This window comes from Rhinopithecus bieti, unplaced genomic scaffold (genome assembly GCF_001698545.2).
Source record: "Rhinopithecus bieti isolate Rb0 unplaced genomic scaffold, ASM169854v2 scaffold_14937, whole genome shotgun sequence".
NCBI classification, from domain to species: Eukaryota; Metazoa; Chordata; class Mammalia; order Primates; family Cercopithecidae; genus Rhinopithecus; species Rhinopithecus bieti.
Window position 1 is genome coordinate 644,262 of NW_016808492.1, and position 25,643 is coordinate 669,904.

The 25,643-nt window shown below is 36.6% G+C and overlaps 1 protein-coding gene across 1 annotated transcript in view; it reads left to right on the top strand.

Annotated features, from left to right (window-relative positions):
- The first annotated feature begins 68 nt into the window (after nt 1-68).
- The window catches only part of FUT9 (fucosyltransferase 9), a 214,917-nt gene continuing 189,342 nt past the window's right edge, over nt 69-25,643 (top strand). Inside the window, exon 1 of the mRNA XM_017886756.1 lies at nt 69-312. The gene's annotated coding sequence lies outside the window, so the exon portion shown is untranslated. The remainder of the gene's footprint in view (nt 313-25,643) is intronic.

A 25,643-nucleotide genomic window follows, 5' to 3' on the forward strand; every position in this document is an offset into this window, starting at 1 on the left:
CCCTTCCTGCTCTTCCGTCCCTCCCTACCGCGTGCCTCCTCCCCTCCCCCTCGCCCCCCTCCCCTCCAGCGGCAGTAGCTGTAGCAGCTTCAGCGAAGCCGGAGATGGGCAGAGAGCGCGCGCGGCGCAGCAGCTCCAGATTCACTGCTCTCCCCTGCAGCTCCCCGCGCCCCCGTCGCTGTCGCCGCCTCGGTGTCCCCCAGCTCCCGTCGCGCTCTTAGGACAGCGCCGCCACCGCCGCCTGGCCCTGCCTGCCTCCTGCGCCGCGCAGCCCTCGCGAGCGCCCGGGATGGCGCTTTACCCCTAGGACCGGTGAGTAGGCGGGAGAGTGCAGGGGGTCGGGCTTCAAAGCTTGGCGCGGAGAGAACATCTTTTGATTTGGGAGGCACCCCAAACCAGCTGCTGTGTTTCCCCGTCCTCCAGGCAGAGGGTCCAGGGAGGGTGCTGCTCTGTGGTCCCCAAAGGGATGTTTGATTTCAACTCCACCTGCTGGCAACCTGAACCCCTCTCCCTCTCGGGGACAGCTGCCTGCAGCTCGCAGTCCCGCCTCACCTTCCAGCCCCCAGGCTGCCACAGCAGCAGCAGCAGTAGATGGCCCCTACCCTCTGGTCACCCCAAACAGGGTCATCTCTACTCTTAACCGTCCCTGCGTTCCTACCTTATGCCAGTGCGCAGACGCCCCCGTCTGCCACCCTTCACCGGATCTCGCGCTGACAAAGCCTTCTCCACAAAGTCCTCCCTGACCCACCTTCTCGCCTTTCCCAAAGCCTGGCTCGCGAGCCCCACTGCCCCGTCCTATTCCTTCCCAGGCTGAATGGTCCTCGGTGAATTCTGACCTCATTCCCTCGACACAATGGTGCCTCTCCAGATTTTCTGACAGTCACCTCAGGAAATTGACACAGACACGCTGTGATCCTGGCTTCTGTACAGTTACTTTGTGTGTTACTCAGTACCTGGGCTGTTAAGGGTATGATCAAGCATGAAAAAATAAAGACAGAAAACGAACCCTTTGGAACCAAACTTTTTGTCATTGTTGTTTTAAAGCGCAGAACAATTTGCATTGCTTAGGTTTGTTCTGTTCATTGAGAGGCGTCTTAGCTGAGTGCAGGAAACACACCTATTTTACCTGTTCCTGCGGAATTGGTCTTACTTCCAGGTTAAGAACGGAGCACCTGCCTGGGCGGGGAATCTCTTTCAGCAACAACACTATTAAAAGCTCAGCAACGCTTGAGGATAAGAAGCTTTTTCTTGAAGGAGATGAGAGTAGCACCAAACTTACCCTTTAAAATCTTCTTTGAAATTGCAATCAGCCAAAGCTCTTATTTTTCTTTAGGTGTAGTGGCTAAAACAGGGATATAGGAGGATTAGAAAACGTTGTACCAAGAAGCTCCTGCACTATTTGGGTGCTTCTGGAGTTGTGTAGCATCTTAGCACCAGACGGTATTCCTGCAGAAGTTTTCTTAGGGCGGTAGTCATTTCTTCTGAAACCATGTTTACCGTTTTATTATTTCTAGTTGGAGTGCGAGAAAATAGAGTCGTGTTCAATGAATGAATATGAGCAAGGGGCATGGAGGAATAAGTGAACATCGGGAGGGGTCAGTTAAATAATAAAATTTGTGCTCTCAATTTCTCATGTACTGAAATCTTAAAAACAAAACTACCCCACACAATTTATGGTTTAATATTTTAGAGAAATGATAAAAAGGCATTCATTTCAAAGTGGCATTTTACTCCATGGAACCCTTGGTCATAGGGCTTGTGTTCTAAGCAATATGGACAAGTATATCCAGAAATAAAGGTTAGGAACTTTAAAAGGTGGCCCATTGTGTCAATATAAATTTCCTGATATTATTATCACTATAATTTGATGGGAATACGAATTAAAGTGCCATTCTTGCTCTTGCAGTTGGTGGAGAAAGATGTATGCTTCATCACCTTAAAGGAGCAAGTCTCAGGCTATACAAGAAATAGGAAGGGAAAGTTGAACCATCATCTAGGGAATTTGTTAGTGAATATTGCCTTAATAACTTCTCCAATGTCAGGAATTTTTGTTGGTTTGTTTTCATTCAAACTGCATCTGAGCTTTTATTTCCCTGTTGTGTAGACATAGGCAAAAATGCACTGAGCAAGTCCACTGACAAGGGGTGGTTTAAGTAAATGTGGATAGCTGCACTAAAAGCCAAGAGGGGCTGTGAATAATGACTTTACTGTTGGTTTTCTAAATTTGAAAATTTTAGTCGGTTATATTTAGGGCTTGACTAAGAACATTCAAAGCTGTATTTAAATTTGCAGTTGCTGCAAATATCCACATGTGGCCATGACATGAAGATAGTAGGTATGTCAGGAGCTGAATCAAAAGATTATTTGATTATTTCCGTACATATGTTTAACATTTGGGTAACAGTAGGGTGACTACTATGCACAGTATGTCCAACAGTAATTAATCTGTATTGGGATTGATACATCCTAAATTGAAAGCAAGGAGTAATATTTTGATCAGTTGTTGCCCATAATTATGTTAATGATAAATTAAAGTCAATGTATTGTAACATAATTCCAATTAACATGAAAATACTAACAACGTCTCAGAATTATCTGTGAGAATGCAAATAACTAGTCAGCCAAAAATTATGGCAAGAATTTCTATAAAGAATTACTGGTGAGCTGAAAGTCAAGAAGATCTGCCAGGATTTAAGGTCATTGTCATTAGTAAGACAGACTAAACAGTTAAATATTACATATGGGGAGGTAAGGCACACCAATATTGGAATGGCATATCTTTAAGTACCATTGAGCTGCATCTTATAATGCTCATAATCATATGCCACCTAGAGGATGATGGTTTAAATTAAGTGTTTGCAATGTTAAATATAAATTAAACATTATAAAGAGAAATTTAAAATTATAGAAATTATATAGATTATTCTATCAACAAGTTGTTGTTAGTTGAATGTTCCTTGTGAAACCATGTTTTGCCTTGTGTGTGATGAAGAGAAAGAATGGTTGAGGAAGAGAAAGCTGCAGGAAGGGAGACACAGAGGGAAAGACTTCAACTCCTTGGAGACTGGCTTAAATTATTTAATCAAATTAAAGTAACTAAATACAAGTTCCATTATTTTGGTATTTGGGATAACAACTGTTTTCCCGCTTGAATTTTAGGATATGACTCCTTAATTATAGCAATAAAATACAAGTTTTAAAATAAAGTCTTTTATTACTTTTATTTAGTAAAATCTGAGCATCAAAGGCAAACTATTTTGTGTAATCTAATTGATGAATTGAACTAAATAAAATTATAGACAAGTGTATAAAGTGTAGTAAAAATAGCCTGAAAAAAAAGCACACATACTCACACCATCACACGATACCTAAATTAGCAATATTTAGATAAGAGCTAAACAATTAGTGCTTATGAAGCGCAAAAGGGTTCAGTCAAAGGATAACCACATACAATATTTTTATACTTTAATATATATTTCGCCATTATTTCTTTTTCATTGTGGTAGGTGCATTATGTACATTTTTTATAAGTATTTGCATTTTATTTATAAATTCATGTCTATATTATAAAATGCAAATTTTACAAATTCAAATAACCCCCAAATTACACTTGTAAATATAAAATTATTACATAAATGTTGATAATTTTGCTTTCTATCTTGCATTCCGGAGGGAGTATTCAGCAGAACGCATTCTCAAAGAGCAAATATGTAAAATGAATATTTCAGAATAAACGTGATGATTCAACCAAAGTTTTACAACAATGCTATAAAGTGATACTCTCATAAACTCTAATGTACAATTAAAATTCCTGACAGAAACATTTAAATTGTGTGATTTTTTACCTGTGACTGATTGTGTAAAACACAATTTTACTCATTTAGCTGTATATGGGATGCTTGGCATTCTTAATAGATTCACAGCATTGAGTTGTTGATTAGAAATATAGAGAGCATTCCATTTCTATTACTCTACTAATGACTTGCTCAAGGTTGCAGAGTAGTTAATAGAAACAGAGTTCAAATCCTGGTCTCCTGACTCCTTGCTGTATTTGTCTTTCTATAAAATAAAAAAACTTTTTCCACTTCTTTTATTTTAAGATATTAATAAAGGAGAAGTTAGTATTAATGTTAAATAAATCTGAAAATAAAATGAAATAAAAGGTCTGTTCTTCTTCAAGGACCATCTCAGTGCTTAGTCTTCCAACACACCATAGTTAAAGGTAATCAGTCAACCAGACTTCTTCATTCACTCCCACCTTCAGGTTAAAGCTTGGGAAATATTTAAAAATTAAACTTCAACTAGCCCACTTAAAATCTTTTAACATTTTGCACAATTTTATTAGAAATTCCTCACTTATGCAGTGTAAGACTTTTCATGTTAATAGCATGTCATGGACACTTCCATATAAACTTTTATAGACAATTGACTGAAAAATACTCCTAAAAAACAGATTTTAGTTTCTGTAAACAAAATACACTTGTTTCATTTCCCTGCTGATTCAATATTTATGTCATCACAGAGAAAGTTTCATATCCATATGTTTATTTATTTTTAAATTTTTACCTCCATAGACTGTGAATTGCTCAGGTGGTCAGGGAAGGTAAATTTGTTTCACAAAATTCCAGGCCCACAGATCAAAATCCTGGCACTTTTAGCTTTCTCTTCACTGATAGCCAGAGGGATCAATGAAAGTGAATGACTAAGTCAATGGGAAACCATCACCATTACTGCGTAAAAAATAAGCTCTCAAATGTATTCTTGGTGATGGTGGCTCATCACCATGATTTCATCTAGGAAGAATAACGTGGTGACATATTTTGATATCTCAATTACATTTTCTGGAACAATACTGTATTATCTAAACGTGGCTGGACTGATGTAAACTAGGGGAATCAGTGATCTTGTACTGCTGGGTGTCTGGTTCAAAAGCTGAGGCATTGATCTTAGGCGTTGGTCTTCTTATAGCGCATTAAGATGCAAATTTGGCTGAAAGGAAAACTACATCTCTAGGGCTCCCCTGACATAGTTTCTTTAGAGTGTAATTCAGCCTCCCTTTATTGAGGGCCTATGGGGTAAGAACTGAAGTGATGATGGCAGGCACAAGAGTAAGTATGATTTAAGCTCTGACCCCAAGCAGCTTAAAGTTTAAGTGGAGAAACCAGCAAGAACAAATAGAAAGGAGTGATGAGACACCAGCTGCTTTAACCTAAGGATGTCACCTTGGTATTAAACATGGGTGTCCAGGAAAAACTCAAAAGATCAAAATGAATAAAAATCTGTCTTGTGTAACATGGATCTAGGCATGCCGTGGCTAAGGCTTGACAACAAAAATTATTTAGTTCCTTAAAAAAAGCAAGTTTCCATTGCTTTCTATATTAATTTTAACTCTGACAGATATATACATATATATATATATATATATATTTTGACAATGCAGGAACCTATTAGGAGAACGAACGTAGGTAGTCCCAAACTAACAAATTCAGTGGTTGATTCAGTCCTTGGAGGTCACAGGGTAATCTGTTAATGGAAATGTAACTAAGTATATACTTTTACAGTAAGTAGGAAATGCTTACCTTTTAAGAAACTTAAATCTTCAAGGAATATTCACAGAGAGGTACATGCAGAGGATGCAGGAAAGGAGGTTATGAACAGTATATGTTATATCTATTCCATAATCAAAAGTTTTAAAACCACTTTAATAAGTTAGACAACCTTAAAATGTATTTGTAATTACCTATATTTTATTTACTCTGGTGAATGTTTATTGAACAGTTTCTATTCAGTGATAGAAAAGGAAGATGACATATAGTTGGGATGATAAAACATATACTCATTAAGTAATTTGGGAGAAGTATATGGCAGCATTTAAATAATATGTACTACATGTCATCTGACCTAGAACATGGACTGGATAATTACTTTTATACCTAGACAAAGTTTATAATATTTACGTTATTGGAAAAAATAATGGCCTCAAACAGCTTCTGAAGGTGCCTGAATTATGCTATAATAGGAACAGCTTACGCCCATGAAAGATCTGGTTCATTTATGTTCAATATTGGTTTACCAAGGGAAAAAAATAAAGTATTGATTTTACATAGGAGAGAAAATATACCTCTAACTTGTTGACTGTTTTATGAATTCTTTACTACTTTATGTTTTCATGACATTCATTGTGTGAAGAAAGTGACTGAGTTACATGGGTAATATGATTAGAGAGCCTCAGGGAAAAATGGGGAAATCTGTGACATGAGATGAGCTACAAGACATAGGTGTTAATGATAATGATGTGTCACCGTAGGGAGCCAACTGAGCTATTTCACTAGTCAATTCCTGCTGACTTTCAAGGGTCCAAAAGAGTCTGAGTTTAATTTAACCCACTAAGTTAAGTATGAGTGACTGGTTGTACTCCTTGTTTTGAAAAGGCTGCATGAAGGCAGTCAATCCAACTTGTCCTATTTGTCTAAAACAACAGCTTAATAGTGTTTGTCTGTCTGCACTGAATGGTTAAGCAAGAGTTACAGAAATGGGAGTGGGAAAGACATCTGGAGGTGTTGACAGGTATCGCATGGGAAAGGCAGAAGCTGAGACCATCTCCTGTATTTCCAATGGATTTTTTTGCTGTGGCTAAGGTGAATAGAGATCAAATCATGGTCCGAGCTGTCTGGTGTGGGATGGCAGGGCTGGTAGAGAGTTAAATTTAAGGCACTTGCAACAGTTGAGTGAATCACTTTTTCATGTAAAGCTGAGATGCCACTGGAAAGCCAGGAGAGCTACAAGCTGGAATATACTCTTTCTATTTGATAAGCAAGGTTCATAGGACCCCTTTTTATCTTTGTTTGTCATTGAATCTGAATTGGTACACCCCAAAATGAAAATAGTATGCCAGACAGTCATAGGGTCTTCAGGAACAGGAGTTCAGTTTTGACAAGAGCCCAATAGCAAGCTAATAGCTACTTTTCAAATGAGGTGTACCTGGTAGGAGTATATCCTGTGTGTTAAGGAGGTGATCTGTCCAAAATCCCAAAGGGCTCCTGTGAATGGAAGCTGCTTACATTTTCCCGGGGCTCCAATTAGAAAAATCATTAGTCACAGAAACCGGTAGCTTACAGGTTAATTAGGGATGTGGGACCCCAAATGTCAAGAGAAGGCCACAGCCTGCTAACACAGTGTGTTGGTTTATGCTTCATTCAGAAGATGCTGATTTTTTTGACCAGCTAATATGGAAGTCCAAGTAGAATTTCCAAGTGAAGAACATACCATCTCCAATACCCAAAGGTTCCAATAAGATCCTGAACATTGTTTTTGTTTGTTGCGGATGAAGAGGCGGCAGTTTTTCTTTGACTACCAGAAGGATTGAACATTGTGAATCTGCTCATATAGTCCCAAGAAACTTTATTTGACAATCGGAACCCTGATTTTTTTTCAAAATTTATCAGCTGCCATGGTTGATAGAAGTGTGTTAACACCACAGTCAAGACCATTGCAATGGAAGCTCCTGACTGGCTCATTAACAGGACATCATCTGTAGAGTGAAAGCTTTGCACCATAGAGAGTAGGGACATTCATGCTGACCTATGTACTACTGATGGCAAATGGCAGAGGAATCTTGGTACCCCTGAGAGTAACCTGTAATAACTTGGGAGGTTACTACAGATGTATATTGGTGGCTATGTCACATGAATGTGACTTGATCTTTGTCTTCAGAAGCCAGTGGTATAGAAAAGCTGGCATTGGCACAGTCCAAGACAGCATACCAAGAGTTTAGTCTGTGCAATAGATTCAGTTACATGGATAGTTGGGATTGTGAGACTAACAACTTGATTCAGTTAGTGATAATCTCTTCTAAATCTAGCTCTTATTACCCTGTTTCACTGATCATGCAGTGCTGCTGTATTAAAATACTGCATCTCTTAGCGCCCATGTTCCCTTCGAGTCTGCAATCAAGGCATGATTTTCTTTTCTCTTTTTCTTTTTTCTTTTCTTTTCTTTTTTTTTTTTTTTTTTTTTTTTTTTTTTTTTTTTTTTTTTTTTTTTGAGACAGAGTCTCGCTCTGTCGCCCAGGCTGGAGTGCAGTGGTGCGATCTCCGCTCACTGCAAGCTCCGCCGCCTCCCGGGTTCACGCCATTCTCCTGCCTCAGTCTCCCTAGAAGATGGGACTACAGGTGCCCGTTTTTTGTTTTGTTTTGTTTTGTTTTTTTGTATTTGTAGTATAGACGGGGTTTCTCCGTGTTCGCCAAGATGGTCTCCATCTCCTGACCTCATGATCCGCCCGCCTCGGCCTCCCAAAGTGCTGGGATTACAGGCGTGAGCCACTGCGCCCGGCATCTCTTTTTCTTTATACTGTTTTTGTTGGATCATCTGGGAGGAAGTAGAGAACAAGACCAGAAAGTGATGTACGTGTCCCATTAACACTTCACTACATTTGGCCTTTCCCAATTGTGATAATCTCCCCAGGGACTTAACTGATGATGAAGTATAAGCACTTAATATATTAATTACTATACAATCAGATATAGAAAAAACAGCAGTACATTGAATTGCCCCAAAGGGCTCCACTCATGAGATCATGTTAGCTTGCCTTTCCCACTGTGAATCCTGCTTAAACCGCATTAGCTAAATCAATCTTTTTCTTTCTATAAATCCAGTTTAAAAGGTGACTTGTGTGTCCATGTCCAAATATCCTAAAAGTTTTATTCCTTTATTTTCCTGAAATTCCTCAACATTCTTGGATAGATGCATATGTTATTTGATACCCATTGGGAATAGGGATACCCTGACCTGTAGTCATGTTTCTCTTTAAATAAGCTGAGATTATGGGAGAGGAGCATAGAAGAATCAGAGGGCAAGGGAGGAGAGAGACTTCATATGTACTATCCCAGTTTCAATGATATGGCAGTGGCTCATGGCGTAACCAAATTAACGTAGAATATTGTTGTCCACCCAATACTCTATATTGGGAGCAGGACTCTTGAGGCTGGCACCGTCTATTTCATCCTTGGGAATCCCTTAACTCAGAAGCCACAGATACATTGCTGTATTTGCTAGCGTATGGGGTTTGTGACCTCTGGCTGACTCAGTCTTGGCTGACACAGTGGTGACTTTAAAGGATCCACCTTAATTTGGAGCATTAGCTGCCCCATTATCTTATATCTGTTAAGCTCTCCCAGTTGCAGCATCAAGGATAGGGAAGTTTCTCTGCACAATGTTGATAACCTCAAGGATGTACCTAGGTTTCTTTGGGTCTCTTTCTCAATTTTCTAGTGGGTCAATTTTATCAGAATTCTAGACACAATCCAGGCCGGTAAGAGCCCAAATACTAGTCAATGCCTTATCTGTGGTTTTCCACAGGAGCTTTTCTGTCTCAGAAAAATCTCCTCAAGAGAAGTAAAGTTTTCTTATAGCAGCAAAGTCCCACTGCAAAAAGCTTTGATAGATTTTCTCATTACTTCCAAGTGGACCTACGGTTGACATGAAGGAGAGATTTAGCTGTAAGTCAATGCATCATTTACCATGATTCCTTGAGAAGCAATATGATCCATAACCCCTCCTTTCCATTGTGAGCCAAAATTCTAATGATTCACCTGGTTTCTGGTTATGGAGTTCCCCTTTTCACACTCAGTATATGTACACATTACTCTTAACTATTGTCTGAAAGAAGGTAGAAGCTTCTGCCTACCCAGTGCAAATCTTAGTATTAGTTGTTACAGTGCTGCAGGTCTGAGATTGGACTCCAGATTCCAGTCTCAGACAAGGAACTTGTTCCATTTAGAGAAAAATTCTGGCATCCATACTTTACCTGTTTTTGTTATTTAGCTTGCAATGACCTCCTTGATTCCTCCTCATTAAAAGGGAAAGAAGTTAAGGACTGTCTATTGCCTAGTGGCCCATATAATTTGTAAACATCGATGTTACTGATTCCTACAGACTTCTCTCAAATATTTATCTTCCTGAAATGTCCCAACATTCATGGATGAGTGCATATGTCCTTTGATATTTATTGGGGATATGGATGCCCGGACCCTAGTTATGTTTCTATTTAAATAAACGAGGTCATGGTAGAGGGACAGAGAGGAATCAGAGAGAAGGGAAGGAGAGAGACTTCATACGTACTATTAGTTTCAAGTGATGTGGTGGTGGTTCATGGCATAACCCAATTAACTTTGGATATTTAATAGGTCTGCAGGGCTCTTATCTTTCCTATTCCAGAAAGCCATGATTTGTCAGCTTCCCATCCTCATCACTAACATTATAAAAACCTTTGAAGGGTCAGAGAGTTTTCCCTGCTCACAAGTTAACATGAAAACCTGCCACAGTTGAATGGATGCTGGTAGAAAACAATAGACTCCTAGCTCAGAGATGGAGGACAATTTATTTTCACAGCAATAGCAGTAGCAAAATATCAACATTTTGTCCTGTTCCCTGGGTCCCGATTTCCACAAGGCAACATGAAGTATACACATTACAAACAAAAAGACCCTGAATTTAAGGAATGCTATCCTTTTATAATGGGCAATAAGCATGCCTCCCTTTGTTCCAGAAGATGCTATTTCTGTCCTCTAAGGCTGTCTGCTTTACAAACATCTTTTTAAAATAGTTCAAAACAAAAGCAGTCAATGATTCTTTCATAAGATGTGCAGAAATGTGAAAGACCCATGGGAAATTGTCTCCCAATAGTGACGAAAGACTTCAATAAGTGACTGTTTGGATAGACTTCTTGTCTGTGGTACGATATATGTTCATCCTTGCTATTTCCTCATGATGGAATGCATTAAAGTTTTTTTTACCTGAGATTGATGAACCTGTCACTAAGATAGAAAATAAGAAGGAAGCTTTTGGAGCAAATATATTGTATTTAAACTGCAATATTAGAGTCTTAATTAGTAATTCCTGACTATAACCTATATAGGTTACAGCATAGGGCATGTTAAAGAATTAAGAATTTCTATCAGGAAGTAAAAATTTGAGCCTAAACCACAAAATATATTAAATATATATTTTGTGTAATTATAGTGCATTGTAAATCAAAATCATTAAGCAAAAATGTGTTATTACATGTTTCCCATGGCCGTAATGTTTCTCCAATGCTTTATAGTTTGAAAGGTGTCAAAATTTTCCTAAATAATCAAAACAAAAAGGTGCAATGCTACTTTAATATGCTTAATTTTTTCAAGACTGAGAATAATTGTCATCTCTAATAGTCATCTCCTATGCACTAGGCTTGGACACATGCCTTTCTCTGTATTGAGGTTCATTTGTACCATTTTATGCCTTTACAACATCATGTTGGCCTTATATATTTATGTTTCCCTGACTGGATTACTCTGAAATTAAACCTTGTTGCTTATTACTCTTTGTTCTCCTAGCGCCTACCACCCCAATTGAAGCATGGTGAGTATCCAATAAATGCTAGTAGAGATGAACTGAAAGTAACAGTGTCTGTTAATGTTGAATTTACTTTCAGATATATCAGACAATTATGTCCCATGAGGAATAACTGAATGGAAGATGTATAGAATATTTGAGCTGAAATAATTTATAAAACTTCTTAATGACCATTGTTTTACTTATAGTCATGTAAATATTCATATCCTGATACTCATTCCTAGTTTTGAGACATCCCAAAACATTTAAAATTTTGCATGTATAGTGAAACTTTAAGATTTTATATAGCTTTTTATACTTTTAGACATTGAAGAGAGGGTCACAAAATTAAATGTAAGGCTTTGTTTAATTATCAAAAGGTTTGGAGTCACTTATTTATATTATCCAGAATTGACTTCTATTCTAACGCTGCATTAGAAATTTCAAAGCATCTTGCCTTTCCCCTTTCTCAAAGAGGTAGACTGAAGATGAATACATGTCCCTTTCTCTCCCCTGATGGACAGATGTTCTTTCTTTATTTCTTTGTCATAGTTTTTTGTTTCTCTTGCATTCAGATAGATGTCTGCTGCTCATACATACCTTTGCGGTTTCTGTCACTACCCCACCTAATCATTATTCTCATTATCACCAGTGCTGCCAACCCTGAAATCTGGTGCACTTCTCCCCTTCCTCTTTTCTCAAATTTTCCAATTTCTTCCGACTTTTATTGCTTACTCATATTCTAAAAACAACAAAACATAAACAAAAGGACTGTCTCTAAGGGACAGCTGCCCCTTCCTTCTGTGCAGTGAACTTGAAGGATCAGATAAAGTGATGGGTTCTCTGGCTCTTATTCTCTATTTGTTGGTTATCTAAGGACTGGCTGTATCTTCACTTCACTTCAAGGGCTGTATTTTTCTGCTTTTCTTCCAGAACCATTTTGGAAATTTAAGAATTCTAAATTCTTAGACTTTGATTAGCCAATGTTTTGCTGTTTTCTTCATATAAAACAGGTTTTGTAACTTTTATTTAATGGCAACATTAACAGGTGAATACCTTAGAACTTATAAAATATGTGCATCATTTCAGAGAATAAAAAGGTTGGAATGAAAGAAACAAAAGAAAGATATGTTTTTATGGGAAGCATGGAAGGTCAGGAAATGACTGGCTTGCTTGGAGCATGTCAGTGGCAATCTTGTGCAGAAGAAAAGAGGAAGATATCAAACAACAGAAAAACATAGAAATACTGTAGAGATAAGAGGCGGCAAAGTAGCAAGTTCTAGAATAATAAAGACAAATATTTACCTATGTCATAACAGGGCTCCATGGAAACATTGCATTACATAGAAAAAAAAACCATGGAGCTGTAACCAGATATTGGTTTTAAATTCTTACTTGTTTATTGAGTTAACTATTCAATTGGTGCAAAAGTCATTGCAGTTTTGGCCATGACTTTTAATGGCAAAGTAATGCTTAATTAAACATTAAGTAACATTTCACATTTTTAATTAAACAAAGACAGTATCAACTATTTAGCTGAGAGATTAAAGCCAAATTTCTTAGTATATCTAAGACGCTTTTTCCTATTACGTAACAACTTTGCTTAATTATTTTGAATGTGGAATTAGATAATATGTAGAAATCTTTAAAACTGACTGGCACTGTAAATTTTCATTCAACAAATGTTACATTTTCTCCATACTTAAGAATTTAAGAAGACACAATCATTTCAGCTTGTAACAAATAAAATGAGTCTATTTCCCAAATAGACAATTAGCAAGTGACAATTAGATAATCCCATCTGATAATCAGCAACTTGGAGAATTTTGGAACTTTCAGAATATTATATAGTAATGCAGGAAGAAGCATATAATGAGCACTGAAGAGCTACTTAGAATCATACTTTCCATGACAATATGAAGTAAGTACTTAGAAAAGAAGTTATCTGTTTTAATAATTATTAAATCACAGGGGTATAACATTTTTTCCACAAGAATTAAAACTCATGAACAAGAGGAGTTCCTCTTTTAACCAGGATGAACAAAACTGGAAAGAGTGTCAATCTAAGCCTCACAAGACAAAGCCAGATGAACTACAAAACCATAACTTTTGTTAAAACTGTTGTACAACTGAGTTCACTGGGCAAATATCTAGGTTTTCAGGAAATGATAGGTTCCTCCACTGAGAAATGAGTCATGGGGATAGTGTCATATGTGGCAGAGAATAGAATAGGACCTGGCTGTCATACAAGCGATGATAAAAATTATTATTATCTAAATTATCTAACAAGAAATTCTGTAAAAAGCTAAAATTGTTACAAATTGCCAAAGACTGACTGACAGTTTAGAAACTCTGGTAATCCCTGACAAAAGGGTAATCTGATGTCACCCATTGGGGCTTTTATGTGGACTTCCACCAGGTACTTATGAGAAATGTTGGAAGCAGGGTGGGGGACAGGAGGGAGCCTGTTGGCAAAACAGGTGCAGAGTAAGGGATTGGCTGCCACTTCAGATAAAACACAAAATCCCAGTCTATTCAAGCTCGCATCCCATATCCTAAGCACAAGGCTAGAGGAATGTAAAGTCTTTGGCACCCTAAAGGTCAGCTCTTGACTAGCTTAACTCAATGCCCCAAACTAATGACTTTAGAGTAGCAAGAGGATACTCTGTTTCTAGGTATAAATGATTGGCATCATTCCCAATTATTTTGCACTTGATATTTGACATTTAATTGAAAAATTATAAGATATACAAAAACTTAAGGAAAAAAAAAAAAACCCATTATCAACTTCAAGCAATGAACAAAACCAGATTTAGGGATGACCCAGGAGTTGAAATTATCAAACAGGGACTATGACTAATGTATTAAAGAACCTAATAGGAAAAAGTGGGCAATCTGCATGAAAGGATGGAGCATAATGGCAGAAAAATTGAAAGTTCAGGAGAGATCGAAATGAAGGTGAGAAGTGAAAGGAAATATTATCACAGATCACAAATTCTGTAATAAGTGGATGAATTTACCAACAACAATCCCAAATATGTATGCAGCTAAGAACAGAGTTTCAGAATCCAAGAAGCAAAATTGATCAAACTGAAAGGATAAAAAGATAAGTCCACAACTGTGGATTTTTCTGATGACTAGAACTCCTCTGTAGTTAATAGAACGAGTAGAAATCAGTAACTGTAGAGATGGCTTGAACAATGTCCTCAACCAATTTGACATAACTGATAATTATAGAATACTCCACCCAATAACAACAGAATATGGAAGAAAATACTTACAAAATACATATCATAAAGGACTGATATGCAGGATATATAAAGAATTATCACAATTCAATGAACAAAATCAAATAACCCAATAAAACAAGTTGCAAAATATTTGAACAGACATTTTAACAATGGAGATATGTGGTTGGCAAAAAAGGTAGTGAAAAGATGTTCAACACTGATAATTACTAAGAAAATTAAGCAAATTAAAAGTGAAGTAAGATGTCACTGTATAGCTATTAAAGCAAAACAAAAACAGAACAAACAAACAAAAACATGACCTTACCAATTCCGAGTGAAAATGTGGACCAGTTGGAACACTGGTACGTTGCTGGAAGGGATGCAAAATGGTACTGCAATTTTGGAAACTGTTTAATAGTGCCTTATAAAGTTAAAAATACAGATACCATATGACCCAGCAATACCATTTCTAGGTATTTGCTCAAGTAGAATGAACATGTGTTTCTGCATACAAACATAATGAATATTTAAGTGTGAATGAATACTCATACTTGCCAATAACTAGAAAGAACCTAAATGTCCATCAACTGCAGAATAAATAACAAACTGGTATATTCATACAATGGCGTACTACTTAACAATAAAAAGGATTGAACTACTGCCCAGTGAAAAATTGTACTCAAAAGGCTGCATGCTGCACAATTACATTTATATGACATTAAAAAAATAAAATAAAAACTTAGGAACAGAAAACGTATCAGTGGTTCCCAGGGGTTAGGGTGGGAAGTAGAGGCTGATTTTAAAATGACAAGAAGAAAGATTTTGGGGGTGATGGAACTGTGCTTTATCTTGATATTCACTGATGGTCTGTAGGCCTTTGTCAAAATTCATAGAACTTGCCACTTTAAAAAGATTGATAATCTGTTTGCAAATCATATTTCAATAAACCTGATTTTTAAAAAAAAATCGTGAGCGGAAGAATGAGAGAATTCCCATTATGTAGGTCTACATATTAGGCACTTTCTAACAGTGCCTAGAGATGATTATTTCACATATTTTTAATTCCTGGCAATTTGAACATTTGAGTATATGTGTGTAAACAACCTAATTTTGGTAAATAACATTTTGCATTATTCCAAAGTATTGACACACATCTATATTACTGCAATCTTTATTAAATTCAATAATCGTAATCTAACCCTAACCTTGAGGAGTTATTGGGAAAGGCTGTTGAGACAGATTAGTAGATAAGAAAACTATAATTCAGAGAGGTTGCATGGTTTGCTGGCGCTATTAAGCATTGTAGTCAGACTAGTAATCATATACTGGGAGAACTTACCTTTGTGTAGAGTTAGGGTGACTACCCCTCAAGATCATGGCCCAGTGTAGCAAATTGGTCTAGTAAAAGATTATCTGCCCACAACTGGACAGTAATTATTTAACAGATAGTGTATCCTTCAATAGAGCAACAGAATATTTATTGCCTAGCAATTTATAAGGAAGCATACCTTTGACCTGCTCCATCTACTATTCATCAAAACTTAGTTATATTGATTGGTACATTTCGGAGAACTGACTATTGCTCTAAGGAAATGGGCCCCAAATTTAAATACTTTACTTCTATTTTAAGTCTTTTAAAATATATTTTCCTAATAATTTATTTCTCAGTATATTTTACAAAATTCTTGATGGATAAGACTTTTAAAACAAAACTAGGACTTTATTTCAGTTAGTTTGAGAAATACTCATTCCCAGGCATTCGAACTAACTAAATAAAAATCTGTAGCCCCACATGGCCTATGGCTTTTCAGTTTGCAGTTATTCCTTTAAATATTCTAAACTTGAGACCTGTGTACCAAGACAGCATTATTCTCACCTTTTGCAGAACTGATGTATCTGCATTATGTTTCCAGTTTACATTGAGCCCTGGGAAACATACTGTTACATTTAAAATAAGGTCATTTTTAAAAAAATCCAGTTTACTACATAATACAGAGTCCTTTTATGATAATTTACAGGAGAATATTTCTCACACTTTGTTTTCTGGAGGAGTTGTAATTATTTTGTTACTGATTTTATTGAATGAACCTCTTTTTAATGGCTGCTAGGAAGCTCAGTGTCAACTTTCTATCCCTAATGACTACAGAGAGACTACGATATGCATTTTTAAATTATGTAACTTAATTTATGAATGTTCTTATTTAATTTTATGTTTCCAATCTCATTCAGTCACTAATTTTTTTCTCATAGTGCATGTTAACTTTTAGTAAAGTAAAGGACACTAGAAAGACTATAAATAGCAAGGAAAGAAAAGAAAGGAAGGAGTACTCAAATAATGCTTGTATGCTACATATTAAATATTTGAGTAACTCTAGAGTACATTACTTCCTTAAATTTTACTCTCCTAGATACCTAGTTCAAAAAAATTCTTTGAAAATATAACTTTGAAAATTTTAATGTTTTCAAAGTTATAACAGTAGGGGGAAACGTAATGTAATTTTCTATACATGAAAGTAGGCAGTAAAATTTACCCATGTTTTCTTTTCAGAACTCCCTGTTCTTAACCAGGTTATGTAAACTGGGAGTCCCTTCGTCGTTATCTCCATCCATGTAGTCTCACAGTGTTTCAGGTTCCGATTTAAGCCTGGCCCTGTCTATAGGCAGGCTGTGTAACCAGAGAGATAACAGCATCCTACTGAGATAATATGCTTTTATTCCTAATGGCAACCTGAGGAGTAGGGGAACAGTACGTGTTATTAGAGCAATTGTAAGAAAACTTCAGGCCAGATTTGCATCCTGTTCAACTCGGCATGACAGTTTCTTGATTCCCGGAAAGAAGTTCCTAGGCTGCTAACCAGGAAAAGAATCCAAGCTATTAAGAACAACTACATGTGGTTTCCAGCTCTCTACAATGACAGTTGAAATTCTGTATAATTAATTACACCTTATGCAGATAAAAAGAAAGGAAGTGTAAAAGCAAACCATTCTGCTAGTAAAAGTATGAAAAAATATTAAAAGCTTATTGTTATCAGTAGTTTCATAACCCCTGCCAAGCTTTGTTCTAAGAATTTAAATATATTGGAATGAGTTTCACTGAAGAAAGAGTAATTGTAATACTTTTCAGCTTATGAGACCCTACATCTAAGTCTCACTGAGAACTTTTTGATCACTAATTAAAGCTGCTAAACAGTTAGTGAATTTCCATTGAATAGAAGCATTTTCCTGATTGATGAGACAGTGCCACCATTAAAATTGGGTACAGAAATTCACAGATAGAATAAAATTACTGATAAAGGGAAATGACTCCACATTCAATTGAAACAGCAGATCCAGAAAACATATAAGAAACAATTAATTACATAGGCTGAAAATTGTCCAAATCCCTGGAAAACTGTCCAAGGTCAATTTCCCTTCACCCTAAAATTATTTTCCTGAGGCACATAAAAATGTATTGCCATAGACCAGTTGTATTGTATTGTATGTATTGACATAGACCAGCACAGAGTATGTTAGAAAACTCATTTTTTCAAACTAAACAATTATATAGACAAGCTGTCTTCTTTCATAAATTTGTCTTCCGATATACCAAAATATAAATATTCATACACACTCAAATTCAAACACATATTTGTTCTTATGTACATACAAATACAAACTAGCAAATATGTAAACACACATACAAATATACTCACATGCAGATGCACATATACATACCTATGCTTACATATAAAAACACACATTCATTAAATATATACACACACAACTGCATTCATCCTAAACTTACTTAAACACCCTAAATTCAGAAAAAAACCTCCAAAATTTAATAAAAGGGATACGGACATTTAACTTAGGAAGGGAAACCATAGAACAAACAAGAAGACAGAAAATATAAACCCTATACAGTGCCAGATAAGCAGGATCAATCTGACTTCCCATTGGTAGCACTTTTTCAGTATTCTTTTCTTATTTCCATCTTAGTTCTTGATCTTCATATCTTTTGGCTCCTTCCTCTAGCACATCGTCCTTCTGAATGAAGCAGGCACAGGAGCAGAGGCAATCTCTGTACCAATTTGGGAAGAGGTAGAACTATGTCATCATTAGAAGGAGTAGAGGAGCATTTTATCATTATAACTGTTACTAAAAGATAATTGCCTATGAGGTTATGGTTAGGCACTATACCCCTACTACCTACTTATACTGCCCCTATTTTATTTAGGATTATATCCAATATCCAATATGAAATCAAACCGGCAGAGAAAAAAAGCAGAAAAACAAAAAAGCTAATACTGTAAAGTATAATTCATGTAAGGAGCAGTACATGTTCTTACATTATTTTTTAAATTATTGTGTTTATTTAATAATTTCTATTAAACTAGTGTGAACATATTTCAGTGAAAGTAAATGCCCTAGATTAGGAAATGAATCAACCAGCATGAATCTATTTGAGATGCAACAGAACAGAGTGGTTCTTTATCATACACTTACTACTATAAGGGAAATTTAAATATGTGCTTAGAAAACCACCACCTACATCCTTATGCCCTAAATTGTGCCAATCCAGACCCCAAACTTACTCCTGCATCGAACCCAGAGTGCTTGCTTAACAGGTGCAAAGAAAGTTACCAAAATTCTTAACTGGAGGTGAAAAAAAGAAATTAGCCGTGATTTCTCTTGCTTTTTCAACTTTTAACTTTGTAAGAAAGATCAGTTTTGGAACAATGGCCTATTACAAAGCAGAAGCACGAGAAAAGTAGTTTGGGAACTACAAGGTACCAGTGGTTTGGATAAGAGGAGATAAGCAAATGATTTAAATAAGAGAACATAGAAATTTGGCAAACTTTTCTAAAAGCTCTGATAAAAGAGGGACAAAAAGTCATCAATTCAATTAATTCACTTAAGGTGATGAAGTTAGTAAAGAGAAGAAAACTTTATTAGAAAAAAATGATATAGTCATCCTCTATAATAGATTATGTCCTTTCCATATAACCAAAATGCAGTATTACACATATGAGGAGAGGGATGGAGGGAAAGAGGAAATGAGAAAAAAAGAGAGATGAAGAGAGAATGAGAAAGTCAGAGAGAGAGAAGAGATCCTATTTATTTTGGGAGCATTACTGAATTACTATTATTGGTATGACAAAAAATGCATAAATGCAATGAAAACAAATTATTTCCTCCCCTGTTTCTTTCCTTGGAACAGTAAATGTCACTCTGTATTTAGACATGAAGTGCACACTCTTCATCTCATCTTCCTTTGCACCCATAACCTTATTTTGTCTTGTATCTAATTCAGTTTCCTGTTATCTCTTAATTCGTGCATCTAATACATTTAATTTCTTCCATTTTAAGAGGTAATTTTGGAAATATTGTCCCACAGTTTTGAAGATCAATGTAATGTAATATTTACCCAGGAGAACTTCAAAAGATACCTTAATTTTAAGTAGATATATTATGAAAGTTCCCATCTGCAAAAGAATACAGAATAGCTTTGGTTTTAGGTTTCTCATATATTTTGAGCCAAAACATTTAAATTAGAATAGAGATTCTATATAAATACTAAATAAAAGCTTAATATTGAGAAGCATAATTTTCATTCAAGATGTTTTTAAAAATAATTTTGCCTTAATTTCTAAGGTTCTAAGCAGCATTTCCATTGCTGAAGAGTAACAAATTAATGAAGAGTAAATATATATACTCGTGCAATTTGCTTAATTATAATAAATAGAAACCAAGAGGGCAATGTTAATCCTGATACATTGAGTCTATTCATGGGTTCCATAATCATGATGGTGCAGATGATTATTCAGGCATAATGTCTAAATAATTCACATAAAGACCTGATCAGCCAGAATGCTTGGTTGAACTAATTTTTTGGGGTTTCATTTCTTGCCCATTTGTCGTAGGGCCTTTAGCGGTGATAAGCTTCCCCAAAATAATAAATAGCAATGACATTTAATTCACCATTGTTATTAACATCAATTAATATTAATCAATTAATGTTTCTTCGCTGAGCAGAACCTTAAGTTTTCTTCATTGGGGCAGCTCCTTCAGGTTCATCCCAGGAAGTTGAGTCGCCAGATTAAAAATCATTGCTGTGGTTTGTCCTGTATTATTGGAGTATCAGGGACAAGAAGAAAAGGAAAAGCCAGCCTCCAATCCCATCCTAATAATAATCCCACATTCCTTCCCTGCTTTCACATGACATTTGTATTAAATCAGACCCTATAGCTGTGCTTCTCAAACGTTCAGCTGTCCATGTGAATCACCTGAAAGATATTGTTAAAATGGCAGATCTTATTCAATAGGTCTGGGTTTGGGATGGGATTTCTAAACACAACCTACCTTGTAAACTGCTACTCTGGAACCCCGTTGACAAGCAAGGGTCTGTGGAACTAGCAAAGGTAGAGACCTTTTAGTTCATGCTCTTAACGCAAAGAACCTGTGAATCTTTGAGATATTATCCACAGGTTTTAGGATTCTAATGGTGCCGCAAGAAATAAAAAGCAAAATTGTATATGTTATGTGGCGTATGGGCATCTTTTAATTTTTCTGGAGAATTGACAGTTATTAGCTTTTGTTTAGGAGGCAATTAAAATAAGTTGGATAGTGATGAATCAATCACCTTTTAGATATTTGTTTGTTGACAAACCTAGGAATTGCATCCAGGTTTCTGGTGCCTAATTGCAGCGGACTTTAGTAGTACTAGATTGTCTTTCAACTTTGATTTGAAGAAATAAGTGTAATATATTCAGCAGATAAATTAATGAAAGAACAAATAAGCAAGTGAAATACAAACACATTCATGCATATGGATCCTTTGAGGAGAAAAGCATAAGAATATTTGGCCTAGATTAAAGAAGAAACTGGTGGTATTGATATTAATTGACTTTGAATATGGAAAGAAAGTTGGGGAAAGGTCAAACACTGAGAGAAGAGGAAAGTAGGGGCAGCAAAAAAATGAAATTTAAGATTAACCTTCAGACTATTCTTATCTTTATCTGGATAAAAACTCTGGCAAAATTTCTTAGTCGTTAGTCCTTTAGTGTGAAAAAAATCTTTCTGAATGTTAGAAAAAAAAAGACCCCTTTTTCATCTTCTCTGGCGAGAATGTACTTAAAACAATATCATATTTTCATTAGGCCAATATGGCCAATTGTGAATACAAAATGGGCAGAAGCAACAAGTCTTAAATAATACTGCAGCGATGGGTGAGGTGATGGGACAGTGATTATTTGTAATACGCAGTGAAATGTGCAGAGAAATATTGGCTAAAACTTAAAGCTGTGCTATGATTCTGAGGTATTAGAAGTTCCAGAACCAGTGACTAACTTGAGCCTACATATGGAGCATCTGAAACATACACCCGTACATTCCTGCATCGCTCACGGCAGGTGTGTGGTGCCTTGAACGGAGAGTGATGATTCAGAGGCGTTGCCACAAGGACCAAGCGCTCCTAAGTAAAATTGGTATAAGATGATAATGGACACTTCAGGTAAAAGAAATACAAAATATGTAATTATAATATTTTAAGAAGGCAAGAGTTTCCATTTAATTTCCATTATGGAATCAAAATCCAGAAGAAGAGTTTAAAAGTTTTCAAAGGAGAAGGCTCCAGAAAGGTGCAGCATATTCATCAGAGAGGATCTTCTGTCATATCTGGGGTCAGATGAATTCACTGCCAATCTTGGAACTGAAAGCATGAGTAGTATTAGAAACTCCAGGGCCTCTCAGGCTTGCTAATAGGCGGAATAACTGGCTAAAAAAACGCATTTTTAATTCTTGCTTCTTGCCATTATGCATTAAATATAAGTGGATTTTGAGCCCCAAAGAATGTGGAGACTAATGAGCCGAAATGGGTAACTTGCTTTAAATTTTTTCTATTATGCTTTTAAACAATGTTTAAATAATTCAGAAGAGATTTGGCATTTCTAGAAAAGCAATTCTCTTCCAGAATGGTAGCTGGGGAAAAATATGTCCAATATGTTCCCAACCAGCTGCCAGAGATATATTTAAAATGCAAATCTGACTAGGTTCAATCTACTCTTCAACACCCATCAATGGCTTTTAATTGATCTCAGGGTAGTGTTTGAACAGCTTTAAATGACTTTGAACACTTTCTTGATCTAGTTCTTGTTTATGTCACAAATCTCATTGTTCACTGGTCCCCAGTTCCTACTTCAAGCTTTAGTGATACTGACCTGAATTATCTTCTATGCACCATCTACATAAAAATGTGTCTCTTCTTTAGCTTGTGCTTTCATTCTGCACAGAATATCCTCTTTGGTCTGGTTAATTAACCCAAAACTCAGGTGTCACCTCTTCCAGGAAACCTTCCCCAAACAACCAGCCTGGAATAATCAGGCCTCCCCTCAATGCTTAATATTTCTACCTTAGCACATAATGTATTCTTCTAAAATTATGTGAGTGAACCTGCCTTTCTTTCTACATTGAATAATCTCTAAGACTAGATGCATAACTTTCATTTTTGAACTTCTATCACTAAACTTAGTGATGGGCACATAATTTATGCTCAGCAAATGTTTATTCAATTGAACTGAGCATCATTCAGTTATATACCTGTACACACACATACACACGCACACACGTATATGCCATTAGTGATAACTAAGCAATGGAGTGCAATTAGTGCCAATTATGTGGAATGCAGGCATGAGAAAAGGGAGGAACTTCACAGTCCTCAGAGTATGTTTATGGTGATAAACAACAATCACATTCGTGCTTAATACCTATACTACCTACTCTCCATTAGCTCCTCACCAATTTATAAAAATGCCTATAAGTTTCTACTGAACCTATTATTTTGTCTTCATTTTACACTGTGCACCCGCTATCTCATTTTTCTTCATTCTGTCTCTTGAATTTGGCAAGTTTGTTCCCGCTTCAGGGCCTGTGCATGTGATATTTTTGGTGCCTGGATTGCTCTTCATTTATCCAGGTCTCAACTCAAGCATTACCTCCTCCTCACAGGTGCTTCCTCAGTCACCCTATTATAAGTAGCCAAACCCGTACTTTCCTATTACTCATACCGTCTGAAAATCTCTCTTGTTGCTTAGCATCTATCTTCTCTGCTAGCAGTAAGATAGCAGAGGAAAGAGACCTTATCTATCTTGTTCTTTACTATGTCTCCTCCACCTACAAGAGTCCAAGCATTTAGCAATGAGCAAATACGTTGTGGATATGTATGAAATGAATAATATACTTCCTTTCCATGTGGGATTTTCTTATAAAGTGTTTCTACAAGACTTTCTTGGCTTAAAATATGTTAGAAGCCCGTATCTCTTGAACTTTAAATTCAAACTATTTTTTTTCTATCTCTTTCCTTCTCTTTCTTGCTTGCTTTTTTGCTTTCTTTCCTTCTTGTTGCAAGTATTTATTAGGTTCTCATTACATGTTAAGTAGCAATAACTAATGTATCATACCATGTTTGTGACCTATAACATTATATAAAATTTTTAAATTTCTGACTTGTTCTGAATATTGAATGCTACATTGTTTGCAGAGATTATAAGTGATTGTCCTTGTTTTCCCACTGCCTAACCAAGTGCCAGTGCTTAGTTGTTTAAATGGTCCATCTAGTTGAGAACCATTTAGAAGAACACAACACATTGTATTTGAGGCACTGAAAATTTCAACTCAGGGCTACAATAAATTCATTTATTTATCCATCAACTTACTAGTGCAGTCATGTGGTCTAAAAAGAGTACTGCCCATTAGCTAGTATTCCACAAGTGAAAAAGCACAAGAATGCAAAACCATGGCACATTCCTAGAACTAGCAATCTTTGATATTCTTGGAGAATAAAGCTGGAAGTAGAAAAGGGAAGGAAGAAGTAGGAGGTCATGTGACATTCCGAAGGATCAGATCACAAAATACCTTTCACGACAGGCAATTGAGCTGGCATTTTATTTTCTTGATGATCCTACTCTGTAGTATCCTGGCAATGGAGTAGAGGATTGAAGTGACTAAACCCAGATACTACAGTTCAAAGGAAAGAGATGAGGAGGGCAAGAACAGTGCAGTGTGGATAGAGGGGAATCTATGTAAAAAGGTACCTGTTTTGGAGGTAGAATTATTAGAGCTTGAATGATAGAATGTAGGCATTGAAGGCCAAGGAGCAATCTAGGATGAATCCCTGGATTTGGCTTAATGGTAACATTCACCAAGACACTGGAAGACGGCCAAGTTTGTTGAGATTGATGTTATAGCAGTTTCTTTGTACTTGCCTTTTTATCACTTTTATTTGTTTTTACTACTGTTTAAAGGGTTTAATGAGAGGGTGGGAAAGGAAGAGGAATTGATGCACTAGAACTTTCAAATTTCAGCCTACATGTGTCTTTACCTGCAACTGCCCACCCCCTTTCCTCGCCATCAGCTGCCCCATCTCTTATTCGTTCTGCTTCTTCTCTAGGCTTGGCTGGTGTGCCTCCCAGTTTATGCCTTTCCCCAGTTTTTCTCTCCTGTGATCCATCTTGCAAAACACAACTTTGTACATATATTTATACATCAATATCTTCCCATCTAGTAGACTGCGAACTTCTTGAGGACAGGGTTTATGTATACCACGAAGCAGCCAGCAGAATGCCTGATACATAACAAAATATTTTATGTAATGAATTCTTTTCTTTTTTTTTTTATACTTTAAGTTCGAGGGTACATGTGCATAATGTGCAGGTTTGTTACATATGTATACTTGTGCCATGTTGGTGTGCTGCACCCATCAATTCATCAGCACCCATCAATTCATCATTTGTATCAGGTATAACTCCCAATGCAATCCCTCCCCACTCCCCCCTCCCCATGATAGGCCCCAGTGTGTGATGTTCCCCTTCCCGAGTCCAAGTGATCTCATTGTTCAGTTCCCACCTATGAGTGAGAACATGCAGTGTTTGGTTTTCTGTTCTTGTGATAGTTTGCTAAGAATGATGGTTTCCAGCTGCATCCATGTCCCTACAAAGGACACGAACTCATCCTTTTTTATGGCTGCATAGTATTCCATGGTGTATATGTGCCACATTTTCTTAA